The following is a 21,612-nucleotide window of genomic DNA, read 5'->3' as shown; positions in this document are numbered from 1 at the left end:
GCGCATGGCAAAATCCTGCTAGAGCACGGCCAGCGCACGATCTGCGCACCCTATGCTAAAGATAGGGTGCGCAGATCGCAAGCGTCCATGTGCGCTAGTAGGTGGCGATGGCCGGATGGGGTGGGCAGGGAGCCGGGAGGGGGCGGGGCTTAGCGGCGGCAGGCCGTCGCTGCGCTAAAAAGCGCAAATGTGAAACCGGCCTTAGTCATGATAAGCACTATAACATCAGATTACAAAGCATGATGCATTATGTATCTTTCTTCACAAAAGATGGAGGTCCTCATCTTCATATGTATGTCGGAATGCCAGATGGTGACGAGTCCACGCGGAGGGAATATAGCCAAAAGTATCCAGAAGATGTAGCCATTGGTGCACAAAAATAAAAATCGAAGGGCGACTCTAAAGATTAAAAACAACATTAAAACCCAAGAACTAAAAACAAAAGCCAAAGGCCACACATGATCATATATGAGAAAAAGCCACAACAGATGTTTATAAAAATGGAGCAAAACTAATGGCCTCATTTAAACCATTCGGATGGACCGTATCTAATAGCCAAATCCAACGTGTTTTGCATTGTAAGAGTTTCTGGGTTAAATTGCCACCACGAACACCCGGATTTATCATATCAATGCCACGAACACGAAGCAGAGATCCATCACAACCATGTTTAAGTCTAAAATGTCGGGGTAACGTCCTAAGCGTGGCTGGGTCATCACAGTCGGCCGCCTGTATACCCAGCACGTGCTCACGAACACGTGTCTTCAATTGCCGTGTGGTCATGCCTATATAAATCAGGTTACATGGGCAAAGTGCAAAATATATCACATAGCGTGATGTGCACGAAATACTATTCCGAATATTAAATGTCCTGGTTCCTGATGAATTGAAGAACGTGCTCGTTTACTTAATACTGGGGCAGGCGACACACCGACCGCAAGCAGCACAGCCACACCTAGGACGACCCACATTCAGAAAACTATGCTTTGGTTCCGGCTGGTAGTGGCTATGTACCAGATAGTCTTTAAGATTCCTAGACCGTCTAATGGAAACACTTGGTTTAGGCAAAATTAGTTGTTTGAGAATAGGGTCAGTTTGCATTATGGGCCACGCTCTTTGAAGACAGCTTTTCATTCTTGCGAATTGAGCATGATAATTAGTAATAAATCTAATCTTATTATTGGACTTAACCTCCCTCTTCTTATAGAGTAGGGACAGACGCGTAGACCATCTTGCGCGATTGAATGCTCTCTTAATAGATCGCCTGCTATACTCTCTCTCCAAAAACCTATCCAAAAGGTCTTGAGCTTGTAAAACAAAATCCTGATCACTAGAACATATTCTGCGTAAACGCAGAAACTGTCCTATAGGAATCGAATTGATCAGTGATTTGGGGTGGGCAGAAGAGGCATTTAGCAACATTTTGGTAGTGGTTTCTTTCCTGAAAATGCCAGTCTGGACTACATTATCAACGTTTCTCCACACATTGACATCCAGGAAACTTACTTTAGTTGTATCACAATGATATGTAATGTGAATATTTCTATCATTCGAGTTTAATCCCTCCATAAAATCAGATAAAGAAGAGCCGTTCCCCTGCCAGACCAAGAAAATGTCGTCGATGTACCGCACCCAAAAGGGGATGCGGTCCATCGACTGACATTGGTCAGACAAGGGGAGGTCCCTCTCCCACAGCCCCAGGAACAGATTGGCATAAGATGGGGCAAAGGATGCCCCCATCGCTGTACCCTGGAGCTGCAGGTAGAAGGACCCCATAAATGTGAAAAAATTATGGGTCAGGGAAAACTCAAGTAGTTCAAGAATCAAGAAGACAATCACAAAAGGTAAGTTGGACATATTGACAAAATAACTTGTGGCTGCCAGTCCATCTTTGTGCCTGATGCTGGTATACAAGGATTCAACGTCAACCGTCACTAGCATAGTATCACTCCCAACATGAAGTCCGTCTACTCTCTTTAAAAACTCACCTGTATCTAGTAAGAAAGAGGGTAAGCTTTCCACTAGAGGTTATAATTTAGAGTCAATCCAACGATTGACTCTCTCTAGATAATTGCCAGAACCGGAAATAATCGGACGCCCTGGAGGGGCCTCCAGACTCTTTCTTAGGTAACAGATAAAACGTTGCAATAGTTGGTTCTTGTACCTGTAAAGTAGTAGCCAGTTCCTTTGTAATGACCCCATTTTGGACTGCTAAATTGAGAATTTTATTCAGTTGTGTTACAAATGACGTCAAGGGGTTAAACGTCAATCGTTTGTAACAGATTTTATTATTTAATTGTCTAAGTGCCTACTTCTCATAGAGGGACTTGGGCCAAATTACAACGTTTCCCCCTTTGTCAGCTGGCTTCACTACAACATCCGGAAGCCCCCTCAGAACGTCCAACCTCCTGCGTTCATCGCGACTATAGATTATCCCTACCTACACCTCTTGGGATATTCATAAAGTCCCTAGTGACAACTTGGACAAAAAGGTCAATGGCCAGACATGTTGTAAGGGGAGGAAACTTTTTAGACTTAATCCTAAGTGATTGAGGAATCTTACCTCCTTCGCCAAGTTCATGCTCAGTAGAAAGATCCTCAAGGTCTTGTAAGGATAGTTGTTCCTCTTCTGTGGGAAAAAGATTTTGCAAATGAGGGTTGAAAAAATGTTTTTTAAAAATTAAGGATCTAGCAAAGAGGTGTGGATCCTTTATTGCCACAAATGCATTAAAGTAAGATTTAGGAGAAAAGGTGAGTCCCTTGCTTAACAGGGATAAGTCAGAGTCGGTTAAAGAGTGGGAGCTCAAATTAATTACCTTGTTGTTATTTTTATTCGTGTGTTCAGGAGATTTGAATTGCATCCGCTTATAGGGATGGAAGTTGACATCTCTCACTCTCTTAGGCCTAGGTCCAGACCGTGTCGTTATGGAGGACGTGGACCACTCCGAAGAATCACTCATAGAAGAAAGGGAACTCACTGAAGAAACTCCAATGCATTTTTGGAGCTTTGATGTTAGGTTTTCTCCTATAATAGACACTCTTATTTGCAAAATCTTTGATATCCCGTTGTAATTTGGAAGCCTGAGTTTCATTAATTTTTTTGACACATATGTCCAAATTTTTCTCAATTCGAGATTCATACTCAGCAATCTTATCAGATGGACATGCTGATTTAAAATTACGTTCAGCATCATCTATAGATTTATGCAGAGCTATAATTATTTTAAGAGTTTCTTTCAATCAACAGCTTCAAGAAAACTGAGGAACAAATACCACATGCTTCTTCCCAACGGCTTATAAAGTCATCATCCTCAATTGGAAAAGAGGGAGTGACCCTCACTCTCAAACCTCTTGGAATCATGTTGCAAGAAACATACTTCTCTAGAAACGCCCTATTCCACCATATTTTTGTCCGTTTTAATAGTAGTTTTTCAATTTCAAGAGCTTGGCTATCAAATGTTTGATCCACATGCGGCTGTGACTCAATCCCACCAGTTCCAAATACCTGGTCAATTTGTCCGAGCCAGGCCTTGTCTTTGGCCCAGAAATCCATATCCAAAACACCAAGAAAACCTGTGCACAACACAGTAAAATTAGACCAAAACCATATTAAGGATAGAAAACCCATTAGGATGAAAATTGATTCCATAAAATACATACATATGTAGCCATGTATAATGAGTTTAACTTAATAGGATCAATAAGGACAATCGCATATAGCATGGAAGTTACCACAAGAAAAAATGAAGCGATCAAGAAAAGTCCGAAAGACTCAGTATTACAAAAAATAAAATTAAATCTTTATTGTAACATGAACAGGAACAAGGAAACAGGGGGAAATTGAGTCAGAAATGACCAAAGCAGCACAAAGGCAGACAACTGGGGCATACATGGGATGAAAGGACCAAATAGGGATAAGGCATGACTAAAGCATAATTACAATATATTATTTGATAATGCATTGCGCCAATCCCAAATTGTAAAATACGACCAAACAGGTTAAATAGATGTAAACATTAACATTGTACACAATTAGACAATAGAAAAACTCTACCTGTTAGGACAGCAAGTAGCGGTCCACCCACGTATGTACCCCCCAACGCACGTTTCGGCAAATGGCCTTTCTCTAGGGGTGATGGGAAAGGGGAAGTGAGGGATATTTATGATAGAGTTGACCAATCACATTGTGAATCACATACATGTGACCAAATAAACCAATGATGTATGTATGGTGCAAGTACCTCCCAACAATGGCTCCCATCACCATGGTGACATCAAACACACACAACAACCAGCTCAATATGTGACCTTCATCCATCCAAAGACATTCAGGGTAGACAGATGAGTGAAAACGCCCTGATTTTATTGGAATATGCAGCACCATATTTGTGCTAAGGAACACTACATTATCCCGTCCCCTTACAATGATGTTGACGTTACTATGGTCACATGGCCAACTCCACGTCACAGAGCCCCTCCCCTCACTGAATGTAGTAACGACGCGTCTACTCATGATGACGCGCGCGTCGTCCTAGCGACCAAGACACAAAAAGCGGCGTCGGCATCACGCGCCCATGACGTCACTAAAATGTGACTGATCACGTGACACCAAGATGCCGAGAGCCGCCCGGCGTGAGAAAGCCAGCGGCGCGCGCGCGTGCAGAGTGCGCGCTGACACTCACACTAGAAGATGTAATTTAGATGCTGGCCACATGGGGGCAAAAGTGGTCATACAATGCCAATGCAGTAACCAAATTAAAACATAAATAGGATGGTCATACCTATATAGCATACAAACAACGGGCACAATATATAGAATAAACCATTTAAATATGGGCCATAACAATACAAAATATATATATATAGGCAAAACCATATAGAGTAGCCCAAATTAATATACCAAAATTAAATGATAACTAAATAATTAGCAAAGGGACCCAAATAAGGCCAAAATCTTGATGCCATACTAATGATGGCCAGTGAAGGGATGGAACAGTACATATGAATGTCATAATAAAGAACAATAGAATCAACAAAAATACATAACATGTACAGAGTTAGTCATTTCTGACTCAATTTCCCCCTGTTTCCTTGTTCCTGTTCATATTACAATAAAGATTTAATTTTATTTTTTGTAATACTGAGTCTTTCGGACTTTTTTTGATCGCTTCATTTTTTCTTGTGGTAACGTCCATGTCTCTATCCTTGTATGCGTGTCACCATCCCTATCCTGGTATGATGACTCCATCCTTATGCTTGTATGCAAGGCCCCATCCCTATCCTTGTATGCATGGCCCCATCCCTATCCTTGTATGCATGGCCCCATCCTTATGCTTGAATGCATGGCTCCATCCCTATACTTGAATACATTGGTCCATCTCTATCCTTGAATGCATGGCTCCATCTCTATCCTTGAATGCATGGCTCCATCCCTATCCTTGAATGCATTGGTCCATCCCTATCCTTGAATGCATTGGTCCATCACTATCCTTGAATGCATAGCTCCATCCCTATCCTTGAATGCATGGCTCCATCCCTATCCTTGAATGCATGGTTCCATCCCTATCCTTGTATGCATGATTCCATATAATAATAATAATAATCTTTATTTTTATATAGCGCTAACATATTCCGCAGCGCTTTACAATTTGCACATATTATCATCACTGTCCCCGATGGGGCTCACAATCTAAATTCCCTATCAGTATGTCTTTAGAATGTGGGAGGAAACCGGAGTGCCCGGAGGAAACCCACGCAAACACGGGGAGAACATACAAACTCCTTGCAGATGTTGTCCTTGGTGGGATTCGAACCCAGGACCTCAACCACTAACCACTGAGCCACCGTGCCGCCCTATCTATCCTTGTATCATTGCTCCATCCCTATCCTTGTATGCATTGCTCCATCCCTATCCTTATATGCACGGCTCCATCCCTAACCTTGTATGCATGGCCCCATCCCTATCCGTGTATGCATGAACCCATCCTTATCCTGGTATGATTAACCCCATCAAAAAACCAAACCATTATACTTACCTTCCTGCCCTCTGTCGAAGAGTTTTTACTAGTGCAAGCAGTTGCTTTATGCTTGTAAGCAGCACATGGCAGGGATGTCATGCGCTGCTCACAAGCAGATTACAGCTGCCGGAATACTCACTGCTCCACATGCCGGAACTATGTGCGTGGAGGGCAATGAATATTCATTGCTATTAAGTAGCTTGAACAGTATGAGCCGCTGGGCAGTCACCTGTGCCGCTACTTAAGAGAAATGAATATTCACCTCTCTCCATGCCCATGGGAGTGGAGAGAGGTGAATATTCATATCTCTTAAGTAGCGTGCACACATGTCCGCCTGGCAGCTGCAGGAGCAGGCTGCTGCGGCTGACACTGTGTGCGCTATTACACAGAAATTAATATTCATTGCCAATGCAGTGAATATTAATTTCTCTTTAGCAGCAGGCACAGGCTTTAGCTGCAGCAGCCAGGTCCTGCCTCCTGTGACACGCTGCTCCACCACTGCCACTCCCCCTCCATCTTCTGGGACAATTACCCGAGTATAAGCCGAGGGGGGCATTTTCAGCACAAAAAAGTGCTGAAAAACTCGGTTTATACTCGAGTATATACAGTAATTGCATACACATAAGCAAACACAGCACAACTTTCATAGATGGGAAGCATACGGCAAGTGCCCCCATTACAGATGAAAACTGAGCTACTCTTGAGTTCTATACAATTTCACCAGAAGTCATTTCCCTATGGCCATATATTTATTTATTTATTTTACTTATGTATATAGTGCATTTACTTCCATAGTGCTATACAGACATTATTGGCACTGTCCCAACTAGAGCTCACAATCTAAATTCCCTATCAGTATGTCTTTGGAGTGTGGGAGGAAACGGAGAACCTGGAGGAAACCCACGAAAACACGGGGAGAACATCCAAACTCCTTGTAGATGTTGGCCTTAGTGAAATTTGATCTCAGGATGCCAGTGTTGCAAGGTTACAGTGCTAACCACTGATATCAGGATTATATCAATGGTATGTGTATTATATGCGTTCTATATCTACCATATCCCATGTGAAAATATTCCACTGTACTGACTAAAGGATGGAATCTCCAGCGCTGGACTTCAGTTAAAAATACATCATTTATTGTAAATTCTTAAAATCGAACAGAAAAAGTGTGGATAAGGACATACAGGCAGATGGGGTCTCTGGTGGTCTCCAACCAACGCGTTTCGACCTAGAGGGTCTTACTCATGGTTCACACTAGACCAATACTGACGACTACAAATAGTACAAAAACTAGTAAATCACAGGTGTTGGACAAAAGAATTAATGAAAATAGGGAGTATCCCTACCAGTTAACTCTTGCAAACACTCAGCCTAATGTGGAGCTGAAACAAAAACTAGTCGGAAAAACAGGAAAAAAAAAAAAAAAAAAAAAAAAAAAAAAAAAAAAAAAAAAAAAAAAAAAAAAAAAAAAACCCGTCCATACCACATAATGTGATTATCTCTAGTCTCACATTCTTTTTGGACAAATATAGCACATATGTGATAGAAATTCAATCCTTCATTGTGGATGCAGTTTCCTTTCTTCTCTCACATAATTATTTTTCATTTGATGGAATTTTTTTCTTACAAAAACAAGGAGTAAGTATGGGGGGTAAATGTTCCCCAGCTTTAGCTAATATTACAGTAGCTGTTTGGGAAGAGAAATATATCTTATGTAACAATAATCCCTTTTCACAAAATATACAACTATATGGCCGCTTTATAGATGACCTGATTTTGATTTGGAAGGGAGACATCTCAGGGATTAGTGATTTCATTAGCTATATTAATATGAATGATTTTAATCTTTCATTTACATTTACAGTGTCGGATTTTTCTATCAGTTATCTGGATGTGACTTTGTCTGTGAATTCTGACAGCCAAAAGGTTTGCGTTTTTCCTTTCAGAAAACCCACAGATACAAATTCAATTTTACAAGCTTATTCTTGTCACCCCAAGCACGTGGTTAAAAACATTCCAGTGGGAGAATTAATTAGGTTAAAAAGAAATTGTAGTTCACCTATAATATTTGCTAAAGAATCAAACAAAACCCTTTCTAGACTTAAGGACAGAGGATATGCTAATTGGATGCTAAGGAAAGCTGATAATATTGTCAGCAGGATCGATAGACACACCCTGCTGAATGAATCTCCTTTGAGCCTTGTACACACTGGAGTTACTGCTAGCAAGAAAAAGAATCGCACACGGGCCCCCTGTAATAATTATGACCGTCCTATAGTTAGTTTTTCTACCATGTACAGTCCACAATTCAATAAGATAACGGACATTGTCAAAAAATATTTACCTATTTTACACAATGATAATAAACTTGGTCAAATTCTGGACAATACCCAGATACGATACATAGCCAGGAAAGCTCCTGCTTTGAGCGATATCTTATCCCCCAGTCTTTTTATCAGTAATAGGAGAACTAAAAATAATACTTGGTTGTCATATAAAGGCTTTTCCAAATGTGGACATCATCCCTGTAAAGTCTGCAACTATGTGGTTAAAACCAGCAGATTTACTTCTAGTGTTACTGGCATATCATACCCTATTCAGTCTCACATAAATTGTAATTCAGAAGGAGTAATATATGTTATTGAATGCGTTTTTTGTAACCTACAATATGTAGGCTGCACAATAGGACCTCTTAAAAAGAGAATTAGGAAACACTTGTCAGAAGCTACTAGTAGCAATTATAATATTTCAGCAGTTTCTTATCATTGTAAAACTGTTCATGGAGGTAAAACTGATAGCCTCAAAATTATAGCAATAGAGAAAGTCTATAGATCTACTAGGGGAGGTGATTTCAGGAGAAAATTATTAAATCGTGAATCCTTTTGGATTTTTAAATTAAATACAAGAGTACCATTAGGTCTGAACAAACGACTTGATTTAATATTGCAATTAGATTGATATTTTCTTCTGTATATTTACATTCTACTTAGTCCTATTCAATTCTGGTTATTCTGATAATTTTTGTGATTGTTATTATATTCTTATGATATCTTTTTATTAGGTTTTTTTTTTTTTTTTTTTTTTTTTTTTTTCCTGTTTTTCCGACTAGTTTTTGTTTCAGCTCCACATTAGGCTGAGTGTTTGCAAGAGTTAACTGGTAGGGATACTCCCTATTTTCATTAATTCTTTTGTCCAACACCTGTGATTTACTAGTTTTTGTACTATTTGTAGTCGTCAGTATTGGTCTAGTGTGAACCATGAGTAAGACCCTCTAGGTCGAAACGCGTTGGTTGGAGACCACCAGAGACCCCATCTGCCTGTATGTCCTTATCCACACTTTTTCTGTTCGATTTTAAGAATTTACAATAAATGATGTATTTTTAACTGAAGTCCAGCGCTGGAGATTCCATCCTTTATTTTGCTTCAGTCAACACCCCTGATCAAGGTGACTCCGTGCGCAGGAGGATTATGGATCGCAACCGAGACTGGTGAGCTGACCTCCCTTCATTTTCCCTATCCTTCTATAATTATATTTATGATCTAGTCCTGCTCCCTTACTCTATAATTGTTGTGGACGCTTGTAAACACTAATTCTATGGACATGGATTTGGACAGAAATAGGCAGCATATCTTTGCAGCCATTTTTGACTCTACAGATGATGTTACTAATGTGAGCAGTGGGGTCTCTCAGGTAGAGTCTTTAGAAAACCTTTTTAATAAACTGGAAAATCGGAAAAATAAGGAAACCAGATTATGGTGGGACATGACCTCTCTAAAATCTTATCTGACGAAAAAACTTATCCCTAGGGGATTGAGACTGAATAAAAGACCTACCTTCATCTACTCAGACACTTTCAGATTAGAGTGGGAGCAGATTCTTACACAAAGTTCTTTCAAATTAATGGAGTTGATTATTAAATATGAGGAACTGGAGATAACTTGTGTTAAAGAAGAGATCACTAAGATGCAGACTTCTCTGAACAAACACAATAATGTGAAAGACTTTGACAAATTTAATTCAAGAATGGAAAAAAATCTTTCCAAACTGGAAGAATATATTGCAGATATAAAACGCAGTAAATTCACAAGAGACAAACGCGACTTTGAATTGAACCAGGTCTATTCCTGGAAGAAAAGCCGTCCTTTTCAAGAAGGTAAAAAACGATATCAGCATGGTTTTTCAGGCTTTCACCATAGAGATCGCAGGGTCAGCTTCACCAGGTCTCATGATTCAACAGCGTCTTCCAGTTCTAATCTGAATACGTCAGAAGAGTTCTTAGATGCTTCCTTCAACACTAATCATTCTGAGGATATCCGTAGTGATGGAATTATCGTAAGGAGATCAAAAAACGACGGAGAAGAGCGGGGAGGAAACATAAAAAGAAACTACCACTTCAGAAACCGGAGGAGATATCAACATGCCCTGTAATAAATCTTTCAAGCTATATCCTATCAGAAGCTCATATGACTCTCTTGAGCAAAGGCTTGGGATTTAGTCCAGTCAACAAATTTGATATTTATCAGACTCTTCTAGATGTGAATAAGTTTGCCAGAAATTTAACTTTGAAATGTCATTTTGACTACCAGTCCACCTCTTCAGAGACCTTGTCACTGTCTGGATCTACAAATATTCCTGAGTTAATTTTTCCCTATGGAAATTTTTCTTTTAAAGATCTTATAGGCTATTCCACTCTTAGAGACTTACAATCACATTCCTTACCAAAAAATAGGACTTTAAATGATCTCTTTAAAATGCCCAATCCAGGGTTTTATCCAGTTCAGTCCAGACCTGCTATTCTAGATATATTCCAAGAACTAATAGAGAAAGATTTAGTGGAGCTTGATAAAATAACAGAAATGACATATGACAATTTAACAGCACAAGAGAGAGCAGCTATGAAAGAGTTAAAAGATAATGCTGACATTCTGGTGAGACAGGCAGATAAAGGGGGTGGAGTAGTCGTGCTTAATGCTGGCCTGTATTATTCAGAAAATCTGCGCATTTTGAATGATTCTGCTACCTATTCCAAGATTTCTAGTGATCCCACGTCTAAATTTCAGTGTGATTTGTCAAAATTATTAAACGATGGTTTAGTCACAGGGGCCATAACACAGAAAATTTATGATTATGTTAATATCAAGAACCCTGTGATTCCCATTTATCATGCGTTTCCTAAAATCCACAAGGATTTGTTCCCCCCCCCCTTTAGAACTATAATTTCGGGGATAGGGTCTTTTTCAGAGAAATTGGCAGAGTGGGTTGATCATTACCTACAACCTTTGGTCATTGATCTTCCAGGATATATCAGAGACACTAAAATGTTAATCTCTGCCTTGGATGATTATCATTGGTCACCAGAATATTCATGGATTACCTGTGATGTGGTGGGTTTATACCCGTCCATACCACATAATGTGATTATCTCTAGTCTCACATTCTTTTTGGACAAATATAGCACATATGTGATAGAAATTCAATCCTTCATTGTGGATGCAGTTTCCTTTCTTCTCTCACATAATTATTTTTCATTTGATGGAATTTTTTTCTTACAAAAACAAGGAGTAAGTATGGGGGGTAAATGTTCCCCAGCTTTAGCTAATATTACAGTAGCTGTTTGGGAAGAGAAATATATCTTATGTAACAATAATCCCTTTTCACAAAATATACAACTATATGGCCGCTTTATAGATGACCTGATTTTGATTTGGAAGGGAGACATCTCAGGGATTAGTGATTTCATTAGCTATATTAATATGAATGATTTTAATCTTTCATTTACATTTACAGTGTCGGATTTTTCTATCAGTTATCTGGATGTGACTTTGTCTGTGAATTCTGACAGCCAAAAGGTTTGCGTTTTTCCTTTCAGAAAACCCACAGATACAAATTCAATTTTACAAGCTTATTCTTGTCACCCCAAGCACGTGGTTAAAAACATTCCAGTGGGAGAATTAATTAGGTTAAAAAGAAATTGTAGTTCACCTATAATATTTGCTAAAGAATCAAACAAAACCCTTTCTAGACTTAAGGACAGAGGATATGCTAATTGGATGCTAAGGAAAGCTGATAATATTGTCAGCAGGATCGATAGACACACCCTGCTGAATGAATCTCCTTTGAGCCTTGTACACACTGGAGTTACTGCTAGCAAGAAAAAGAATCGCACACGGGCCCCCTGTAATAATTATGACCGTCCTATAGTTAGTTTTTCTACCATGTACAGTCCACAATTCAATAAGATAACGGACATTGTCAAAAAATATTTACCTATTTTACACAATGATAATAAACTTGGTCAAATTCTGGACAATACCCAGATACGATACATAGCCAGGAAAGCTCCTGCTTTGAGCGATATCTTATCCCCCAGTCTTTTTATCAGTAATAGGAGAACTAAAAATAATACTTGGTTGTCATATAAAGGCTTTTCCAAATGTGGACATCATCCCTGTAAAGTCTGCAACTATGTGGTTAAAACCAGCAGATTTACTTCTAGTGTTACTGGCATATCATACCCTATTCAGTCTCACATAAATTGTAATTCAGAAGGAGTAATATATGTTATTGAATGCGTTTTTTGTAACCTACAATATGTAGGCTGCACAATAGGACCTCTTAAAAAGAGAATTAGGAAACACTTGTCAGAAGCTACTAGTAGCAATTATAATATTTCAGCAGTTTCTTATCATTGTAAAACTGTTCATGGAGGTAAAACTGATAGCCTCAAAATTATAGCAATAGAGAAAGTCTATAGATCTACTAGGGGAGGTGATTTCAGGAGAAAATTATTAAATCGTGAATCCTTTTGGATTTTTAAATTAAATACAAGAGTACCATTAGGTCTGAACAAACGACTTGATTTAATATTGCAATTAGATTGATATTTTCTTCTGTATATTTACATTCTACTTAGTCCTATTCAATTCTGGTTATTCTGATAATTTTTGTGATTGTTATTATATTCTTATGATATCTTTTTATTAGGTTTTTTTTTTTTTTTTTTTTTTTTTCCTGTTTTTCCGACTAGTTTTTGTTTCAGCTCCACATTAGGCTGAGTGTTTGCAAGAGTTAACTGGTAGGGATACTCCCTATTTTCATTAATTCTTTTGTCCAACACCTGTGATTTACTAGTTTTTGTACTATTTGTAGTCGTCAGTATTGGTCTAGTGTGAACCATGAGTAAGACCCTCTAGGTCGAAACGCGTTGGTTGGAGACCACCAGAGACCCCATCTGCCTGTATGTCCTTATCCACACTTTTTCTGTTCGATTTTAAGAATTTACAATAAATGATGTATTTTTAACTGAAGTCCAGCGCTGGAGATTCCATCCTTTATTTTGCTTCAGTCAACACCCCTGATCAAGGTGACTCCGTGCGCAGGAGGATTATGGATCGCAACCGAGACTGGTGAGCTGACCTCCCTTCATTTTCCCTATCCTTCTATAATTATATTTATGATCTAGTCCTGCTCCCTTACTCTATAATTGTTGTGGACGCTTGTAAACACTAATTCTATGGACATGGATTTGGACAGAAATAGGCAGCATATCTTTGCAGCCATTTTTGACTCTACAGATGATGTTACTAATGTGAGCAGTGGGGTCTCTCAGGTAGAGTCTTTAGAAAACCTTTTTAATAAACTGGAAAATCGGAAAAATAAGGAAACCAGATTATGGTGGGACATGACCTCTCTAAAATCTTATCTGACGAAAAAACTTATCCCTAGGGGATTGAGACTGAATAAAAGACCTACCTTCATCTACTCAGACACTTTCAGATTAGAGTGGGAGCAGATTCTTACACAAAGTTCTTTCAAATTAATGGAGTTGATTATTAAATATGAGGAACTGGAGATAACTTGTGTTAAAGAAGAGATCACTAAGATGCAGACTTCTCTGAACAAACACAATAATGTGAAAGACTTTGACAAATTTAATTCAAGAATGGAAAAAAATCTTTCCAAACTGGAAGAATATATTGCAGATATAAAACGCAGTAAATTCACAAGAGACAAACGCGACTTTGAATTGAACCAGGTCTATTCCTGGAAGAAAAGCCGTCCTTTTCAAGAAGGTAAAAAACGATATCAGCATGGTTTTTCAGGCTTTCACCATAGAGATCGCAGGGTCAGCTTCACCAGGTCTCATGATTCAACAGCGTCTTCCAGTTCTAATCTGAATACGTCAGAAGAGTTCTTAGATGCTTCCTTCAACACTAATCATTCTGAGGATATCCGTAGTGATGGAATTATCGTAAGGAGATCAAAAAACGACGGAGAAGAGCGGGGAGGAAACATAAAAAGAAACTACCACTTCAGAAACCGGAGGAGATATCAACATGCCCTGTAATAAATCTTTCAAGCTATATCCTATCAGAAGCTCATATGACTCTCTTGAGCAAAGGCTTGGGATTTAGTCCAGTCAACAAATTTGATATTTATCAGACTCTTCTAGATGTGAATAAGTTTGCCAGAAATTTAACTTTGAAATGTCATTTTGACTACCAGTCCACCTCTTCAGAGACCTTGTCACTGTCTGGATCTACAAATATTCCTGAGTTAATTTTTCCCTATGGAAATTTTTCTTTTAAAGATCTTATAGGCTATTCCACTCTTAGAGACTTACAATCACATTCCTTACCAAAAAATAGGACTTTAAATGATCTCTTTAAAATGCCCAATCCAGGGTTTTATCCAGTTCAGTCCAGACCTGCTATTCTAGATATATTCCAAGAACTAATAGAGAAAGATTTAGTGGAGCTTGATAAAATAACAGAAATGACATATGACAATTTAACAGCACAAGAGAGAGCAGCTATGAAAGAGTTAAAAGATAATGCTGACATTCTGGTGAGACAGGCAGATAAAGGGGGTGGAGTAGTCGTGCTTAATGCTGGCCTGTATTATTCAGAAAATCTGCGCATTTTGAATGATTCTGCTACCTATTCCAAGATTTCTAGTGATCCCACGTCTAAATTTCAGTGTGATTTGTCAAAATCATTAAACGATGGTTTAGTCACAGGGGCCATAACACAGAAAATTTATGATTATGTTAATATCAAGAACCCTGTGATTCCCATTTATCATGCGTTTCCTAAAATCCACAAGGATTTGTTCCCCCCCCCCTTTAGAACTATAATTTCGGGGATAGGGTCTTTTTCAGAGAAATTGGCAGAGTGGGTTGATCATTACCTACAACCTTTGGTCATTGATCTTCCAGGATATATCAGAGACACTAAAATGTTAATCTCTGCCTTGGATGATTATCATTGGTCACCAGAATATTCATGGATTACCTGTGATGTGGTGGGTTTATACCCGTCCATACCACATAATGTGATTATCTCTAGTCTCACATTCTTTTTGGACAAATATAGCACATATGTGATAGAAATTCAATCCTTCATTGTGGATGCAGTTTCCTTTCTTCTCTCACATAATTATTTTTCATTTGATGGAATTTTTTTCTTACAAAAACAAGGAGTAAGTATGGGGGGTAAATGTTCCCCAGCTTTAGCTAATATTACAGTAGCTGTTTGGGAAGAGAAATATATCTTATGTAACAATAATCCCTTTTCACAAAATATACAACTATATGGCCGCTTTATAGATGACCTGATTTTGATTTGGAAGGGAGACATCTCAGGGATTAGTGATTTCATTAGCTATATTAATATGAATGATTTTAATCTTTCATTTACATTTACAGTGTCGGATTTTTCTATCAGTTATCTGGATGTGACTTTGTCTGTGAATTCTGACAGCCAAAAGGTTTGCGTTTTTCCTTTCAGAAAACCCACAGATACAAATTCAATTTTACAAGCTTATTCTTGTCACCCCAAGCACGTGGTTAAAAACATTCCAGTGGGAGAATTAATTAGGTTAAAAAGAAATTGTAGTTCACCTATAATATTTGCTAAAGAATCAAACAAAACCCTTTCTAGACTTAAGGACAGAGGATATGCTAATTGGATGCTAAGGAAAGCTGATAATATTGTCAGCAGGATCGATAGACACACCCTGCTGAATGAATCTCCTTTGAGCCTTGTACACACTGGAGTTACTGCTAGCAAGAAAAAGAATCGCACACGGGCCCCCTGTAATAATTATGACCGTCCTATAGTTAGTTTTTCTACCATGTACAGTCCACAATTCAATAAGATAACGGACATTGTCAAAAAATATTTACCTATTTTACACAATGATAATAAACTTGGTCAAATTCTGGACAATACCCAGATACGATACATAGCCAGGAAAGCTCCTGCTTTGAGCGATATCTTATCCCCCAGTCTTTTTATCAGTAATAGGAGAACTAAAAATAATACTTGGTTGTCATATAAAGGCTTTTCCAAATGTGGACATCATCCCTGTAAAGTCTGCAACTATGTGGTTAAAACCAGCAGATTTACTTCTAGTGTTACTGGCATATCATACCCTATTCAGTCTCACATAAATTGTAATTCAGAAGGAGTAATATATGTTATTGAATGCGTTTTTTGTAACCTACAATATGTAGGCTGCACAATAGGACCTCTTAAAAAGAGAATTAGGAAACACTTGTCAGAAGCTACTAGTAGCAATTATAATATTTCAGCAGTTTCTTATCATTGTAAAACTGTTCATGGAGGTAAAACTGATAGCCTCAAAATTATAGCAATAGAGAAAGTCTATAGATCTACTAGGGGAGGTGATTTCAGGAGAAAATTATTAAATCGTGAATCCTTTTGGATTTTTAAATTAAATACAAGAGTACCATTAGGTCTGAACAAACGACTTGATTTAATATTGCAATTAGATTGATATTTTCTTCTGTATATTTACATTCTACTTAGTCCTATTCAATTCTGGTTATTCTGATAATTTTTGTGATTGTTATTATATTCTTATGATATCTTTTTATTAGGTTTTTTTTTTTTTTTTTTTTTTTTTTCCTGTTTTTCCGACTAGTTTTTGTTTCAGCTCCACATTAGGCTGAGTGTTTGCAAGAGTTAACTGGTAGGGATACTCCCTATTTTCATTAATTCTTTTGTCCAACACCTGTGATTTACTAGTTTTTGTACTATTTGTAGTCGTCAGTATTGGTCTAGTGTGAACCATGAGTAAGACCCTCTAGGTCGAAACGCGTTGGTTGGAGACCACCAGAGACCCCATCTGCCTGTATGTCCTTATCCACACTTTTTCTGTTCGATTTTAAGAATTTACAATAAATGATGTATTTTTAACTGAAGTCCAGCGCTGGAGATTCCATCCTTTATTTTGCTTCAGTCAACACCCCTGATCAAGGTGACTCCGTGCGCAGGAGGATTATGGATCGCAACCGAGACTGGTGAGCTGACCTCCCTTCATTTTCCCTATCCTTCTATAATTATATTTATGATCTAGTCCTGCTCCCTTACTCTATAATTGTTGTGGACGCTTGTAAACACTAATTCTATGGACATGGATTTGGACAGAAATAGGCAGCATATCTTTGCAGCCATTTTTGACTCTACAGATGATGTTACTAATGTGAGCAGTGGGGTCTCTCAGGTAGAGTCTTTAGAAAACCTTTTTAATAAACTGGAAAATCGGAAAAATAAGGAAACCAGATTATGGTGGGACATGACCTCTCTAAAATCTTATCTGACGAAAAAACTTATCCCTAGGGGATTGAGACTGAATAAAAGACCTACCTTCATCTACTCAGACACTTTCAGATTAGAGTGGGAGCAGATTCTTACACAAAGTTCTTTCAAATTAATGGAGTTGATTATTAAATATGAGGAACTGGAGATAACTTGTGTTAAAGAAGAGATCACTAAGATGCAGACTTCTCTGAACAAACACAATAATGTGAAAGACTTTGACAAATTTAATTCAAGAATGGAAAAAAATCTTTCCAAACTGGAAGAATATATTGCAGATATAAAACGCAGTAAATTCACAAGAGACAAACGCGACTTTGAATTGAACCAGGTCTATTCCTGGAAGAAAAGCCGTCCTTTTCAAGAAGGTAAAAAACGATATCAGCATGGTTTTTCAGGCTTTCACCATAGAGATCGCAGGGTCAGCTTCACCAGGTCTCATGATTCAACAGCGTCTTCCAGTTCTAATCTGAATACGTCAGAAGAGTTCTTAGATGCTTCCTTCAACACTAATCATTCTGAGGATATCCGTAGTGATGGAATTATCGTAAGGAGATCAAAAAACGACGGAGAAGAGCGGGGAGGAAACATAAAAAGAAACTACCACTTCAGAAACCGGAGGAGATATCAACATGCCCTGTAATAAATCTTTCAAGCTATATCCTATCAGAAGCTCATATGACTCTCTTGAGCAAAGGCTTGGGATTTAGTCCAGTCAACAAATTTGATATTTATCAGACTCTTCTAGATGTGAATAAGTTTGCCAGAAATTTAACTTTGAAATGTCATTTTGACTACCAGTCCACCTCTTCAGAGACCTTGTCACTGTCTGGATCTACAAATATTCCTGAGTTAATTTTTCCCTATGGAAATTTTTCTTTTAAAGATCTTATAGGCTATTCCACTCTTAGAGACTTACAATCACATTCCTTACCAAAAAATAGGACTTTAAATGATCTCTTTAAAATGCCCAATCCAGGGTTTTATCCAGTTCAGTCCAGACCTGCTATTCTAGATATATTCCAAGAACTAATAGAGAAAGATTTAGTGGAGCTTGATAAAATAACAGAAATGACATATGACAATTTAACAGCACAAGAGAGAGCAGCTATGAAAGAGTTAAAAGATAATGCTGACATTCTGGTGAGACAGGCAGATAAAGGGGGTGGAGTAGTCGTGCTTAATGCTGGCCTGTATTATTCAGAAAATCTGCGCATTTTGAATGATTCTGCTACCTATTCCAAGATTTCTAGTGATCCCACGTCTAAATTTCAGTGTGATTTGTCAAAATTATTAAACGATGGTTTAGTCACAGGGGCCATAACACAGAAAATTTATGATTATGTTAATATCAAGAACCCTGTGATTCCCATTTATCATGCGTTTCCTAAAATCCACAAGGATTTGTTCCCCCCCCCCTTTAGAACTATAATTTCGGGGATAGGGTCTTTTTCAGAGAAATTGGCAGAGTGGGTTGATCATTACCTACAACCTTTGGTCATTGATCTTCCAGGATATATCAGAGACACTAAAATGTTAATCTCTGCCTTGGATGATTATCATTGGTCACCAGAATATTCATGGATTACCTGTGATGTGGTGGGTTTATACCCGTCCATACCACATAATGTGATTATCTCTAGTCTCACATTCTTTTTGGACAAATATAGCACATATGTGATAGAAATTCAATCCTTCATTGTGGATGCAGTTTCCTTTCTTCTCTCACATAATTATTTTTCATTTGATGGAATTTTTTTCTTACAAAAACAAGGAGTAAGTATGGGGGGTAAATGTTCCCCAGCTTTAGCTAATATTACAGTAGCTGTTTGGGAAGAGAAATATATCTTATGTAACAATAATCCCTTTTCACAAAATATACAACTATATGGCCGCTTTATAGATGACCTGATTTTGATTTGGAAGGGAGACATCTCAGGGATTAGTGATTTCATTAGCTATATTAATATGAATGATTTTAATCTTTCATTTACATTTACAGTGTCGGATTTTTCTATCAGTTATCTGGATGTGACTTTGTCTGTGAATTCTGACAGCCAAAAGGTTTGCGTTTTTCCTTTCAGAAAACCCACAGATACAAATTCAATTTTACAAGCTTATTCTTGTCACCCCAAGCACGTGGTTAAAAACATTCCAGTGGGAGAATTAATTAGGTTAAAAAGAAATTGTAGTTCACCTATAATATTTGCTAAAGAATCAAACAAAACCCTTTCTAGACTTAAGGACAGAGGATATGCTAATTGGATGCTAAGGAAAGCTGATAATATTGTCAGCAGGATCGATAGACACACCCTGCTGAATGAATCTCCTTTGAGCCTTGTACACACTGGAGTTACTGCTAGCAAGAAAAAGAATCGCACACGGGCCCCCTGTAATAATTATGACCGTCCTATAGTTAGTTTTTCTACCATGTACAGTCCACAATTCAATAAGATAACGGACATTGTCAAAAAATATTTACCTATTTTACACAATGATAATAAACTTGGTCAAATTCTGGACAATACCCAGATACGATACATAGCCAGGAAAGCTCCTGCTTTGAGCGATATCTTATCCCCCAGTCTTTTTATCAGTAATAGGAGAACTAAAAATAATACTTGGTTGTCATATAAAGGCTTTTCCAAATGTGGACATCATCCCTGTAAAGTCTGCAACTATGTGGTTAAAACCAGCAGATTTACTTCTAGTGTTACTGGCATATCATACCCTATTCAGTCTCACATAAATTGTAATTCAGAAGGAGTAATATATGTTATTGAATGCGTTTTTTGTAACCTACAATATGTAGGCTGCACAATAGGACCTCTTAAAAAGAGAATTAGGAAACACTTGTCAGAAGCTACTAGTAGCAATTATAATATTTCAGCAGTTTCTTATCATTGTAAAACTGTTCATGGAGGTAAAACTGATAGCCTCAAAATTATAGCAATAGAGAAAGTCTATAGATCTACTAGGGGAGGTGATTTCAGGAGAAAATTATTAAATCGTGAATCCTTTTGGATTTTTAAATTAAATACAAGAGTACCATTAGGTCTGAACAAACGACTTGATTTAATATTGCAATTAGATTGATATTTTCTTCTGTATATTTACATTCTACTTAGTCCTATTCAATTCTGGTTATTCTGATAATTTTTGTGATTGTTATTATATTCTTATGATATCTTTTTATTAGGTTTTTTTTTTTTTTTTTTTTTTTTTTTTTTTTTTTTCCTGTTTTTCCGACTAGTTTTTGTTTCAGCTCCACATTAGGCTGAGTGTTTGCAAGAGTTAACTGGTAGGGATACTCCCTATTTTCATTAATTCTTTTGTCCAACACCTGTGATTTACTAGTTTTTGTACTATTTGTAGTCGTCAGTATTGGTCTAGTGTGAACCATGAGTAAGACCCTCTAGGTCGAAACGCGTTGGTTGGAGACCACCAGAGACCCCATCTGCCTGTATGTCCTTATCCACACTTTTTCTGTTCGATTTTAAGAATTTACAATAAATGATGTATTTTTAACTGAAGTCCAGCGCTGGAGATTCCATCCTTTATTTTGCTTCAGTCAACACCCCTGATCAAGGTGACTCCGTGCGCAGGAGGATTATGGATCGCAACCGAGACTGGTGAGCTGACCTCCCTTCATTTTCCCTATCCTTCTATAACTGTACTGACTAAAGAGCCCGTTACACATAGCGATATCGCTAGTAATATCGCTGTAACGTCACTGGTTTTGTGACGTTATAGCGATATTGCTAGCGATATCGCTACATGTGATACTTACCTCCAACTGGCTCCCCCGCTGGTTATTGCTGATCGCGGGAGGAGGTCCTGGACCTTTTCTCGTCAGGCGCTTCCTGCTGGGCTTCCTGTGGCGCTGACGAGCGACGCGTGGACGCAGGCGAGAGGATGTCAGGATCGCCGCGTCTGACAGGTAAGTAGCGACCCCTGACCCCTGCTATGT

This window comes from Dendrobates tinctorius, unplaced genomic scaffold, assembly GCF_039654945.1.
Source record: "Dendrobates tinctorius isolate UK_male_01 unplaced genomic scaffold, ASM3965494v1 ptg000319l, whole genome shotgun sequence".
Lineage (NCBI taxonomy): Eukaryota > Metazoa > Chordata > Amphibia > Anura > Dendrobatidae > Dendrobates > Dendrobates tinctorius.
Note: the sequence above shows the minus strand (reverse complement) of the source record.